Raw genomic sequence first — 2,726 nt, forward strand, 5'->3', positions numbered from 1 at the left:
GGGCCGATGAAGGGAGGCGCGGCAGGCCCCGCCCACGCCTCCGCCATTGGCTGCGGCGGCGCGGGCCGGCGGCGTGATCGCGGCGTCCCGACCAATCGGGGCGGACGGAGGGGCGCGTGGACAGGGCCGCGATTGGGCAGGCGGCGGCAGGCCGGAGGGCGGCGGCCAATCAGAGGGGACGGGAGGCCATGTGCACGGGCTGTGCGTAAACAGGCCGGCTGGCAGAGGGAGGGGGGATGTGAGAGTAGGACGTGGTTGTCGCCCTGTGAGATGCGGCCGGACTCCGATTGTGGGATGCGGCCGGGTGGCTACGGAAGCAAAATGCACGAAATGCTTGTTGCTGCTGCTGCAGTATTATTAAAACACTTATAAATATTATATAGTTTTGCAATATTGTTATTGATTTCACAATTTCCAGTTCTTTGGCTGGTTGTTGACCTTTCATTATAAGTTATTGTTGCAATATTATTGCCTTTTTATAAATGTATTATTTGGCAATATTATAATTATTATACATTACTGTTGTTGCAATATTACGATTATTTTTCACACTTTCTATAAACATTATTTTTCAAATATATTACTATAATTATTAAAATTACTGTTGTCATATTATTACAAGTATTATTACAATTATAATAAATGTATTATTTGGTAATATTATAGTTATACATTATTATAGTTGTATTATTTTGCAATTTTGTTGCGAAATTTACCTTTTTGCAAAGTTAAAAATGTATTATTATTACAATTTTAATAAATGTATTATTTTGCAATATTATTACATTATCGTTGTTGTAATATTATTACAATTATATTATTTTGCAATCATATAATTATACATTAGTACTGTGTTGCAACATTATTATAATTTTTATCAATATATATTGTTTCTGTACACCTACACCGATGATAATGATTGAGAGTTCTGAGGAATACAAAAGCTGGCATGGCATTTTGTATAATTTGGATTGGCCCTGTTCTATGGATATCCTATGGATTTCACTTATTATAAATAACAACAACAATAATGTTATTATGGTTTAATTGTGTTTGATATCACATTTGTCAGTTCTGTAGCTGGTTGTTGGCCTTTCATGATAGTTATTAGGATTACATACAGCTCTCTCTGCAAATGACCCCATTAAACTAATCCTATGGTGATTTGGTCCTATCATGAGAAGACAAGAGTAATTGGAAATGGCAATAACGCTAGGAAAGGTTGAAGGTAGCAGGAAAAGAGAGACCTCCAACATGAGATAGGTCCCTTCCACACATGTAGAATAATGCACTTTCAATCCACTTTCACAATTGTTTGCAAGTGAATTTTGCCATTCCGCACAGCTGTGAAGTGCATTGAAAGTGGATTGAAAGTGCATTATTCTGCATGTGTGGAAGGGTCTGTAGATTGATTCAAAGAAGCCACAGACATCAGTTTGAAAGATCTGAGAAAGACTATTAACGATAGGACATTTTGGAGATCGTTAATTCATCTTACGTCAGAAGTGACTTGGTGGTACTTAACACACGCACAGTTTGAATCAAACCTGAATTCTCCCAAGAAGCCAAAATGACTGTTTTACTTTGGTCACCCAATGACAAGATTCATGAGAAAAGACAATAACGCTAGGAAAAATTGAAGGTAGCAGGAGAAGTGGAAGATCCAACATGAGGGATTGACTCTGTCAAGAATGCCATGGCTTTCAAGAGCTGAGCAAGGTTGTAAGCGACAGGACGTGAGTTGGAAGCAATTTAACAGCACTTAACACGCACAACCCAAATTATACAAAAAGTTGTGGAAGTTTTTGAGTTCCTCAGAACTCTTTGCCTCAGTGTAGGCATGTAGAAACAAGCGAAATCTGTGGAGTACTTGTTATGAGGCCAATCCAAATGATACAAAACAACATGCAAGTTACCCAGAGCTTTTATTTATTATCCTGCAGGCAACGGCGAAGCTCCTAGGGGCGACGCACCGGGCGCATGAATTTGGGTCACGTGGGGGGGCGCAAAATCCCCCCCTTTCCCCCGCCCCCCGCAGCGCCCCCCCCCCCCACTTACTTCAGAAAACCGAGCAGGCTGGAGAACAGGACTTCCTGTTATGGTGGGAACTACATTTCCCAGGAAGGCCTGTTCTGCAGCCTGTTCAGTTTTCTAAAGTATGTGGGGGGGGGGGCACCGTGGGGGAGCCGGCATGATTCCCCCCCACAGCGGCCCCCCCGCGGCGCCCCCCCACACTTACTTTAGGAGACCCTGGGAAATGTAGTTCCCACAAGAACAGGAAGAAGAAGAAGAAGAGTTTGGATTTATATCTCCCCTTTCTCTCCTGCAGGAGACTCAAAGGGTCTTACAATCTCCTTGACCTTCCCCCCTCACAACAAACACCCTGTGAGGTAGGTGGGGCTGAGAGAGCTCCGAGAAGCTGTGACTAGCCCAAGGTCACCCAGCTGGCGTTTTGTGGGAGTGTACAGGCTAATCTGAATTCCCCAGATAAGCCCTCCACAGCTCAGGTGGCAGAGCGGGGAATCAAACCCGATTCCTCCAGATTAGATACACGAGCTCTTAACCTCCTATGCCACTCCTGCTCAGGAAGCCCTGTTCTCCAGCCTGCTCGGTTTTCTAAAGTAACGTTAGCGACGCACTCTGGCCTAGCTATGCCTCTGCCTGCATGCATGTGTATTATTTGTTGGGGACCTCTACTCTCTACTGGATCCTTTGCTGCATACCTT

This window comes from Sphaerodactylus townsendi, linkage group LG17 (genome assembly GCF_021028975.2).
Source record: "Sphaerodactylus townsendi isolate TG3544 linkage group LG17, MPM_Stown_v2.3, whole genome shotgun sequence".
In the NCBI taxonomy this organism is placed as follows: Eukaryota; Metazoa; Chordata; class Lepidosauria; order Squamata; family Sphaerodactylidae; genus Sphaerodactylus; species Sphaerodactylus townsendi.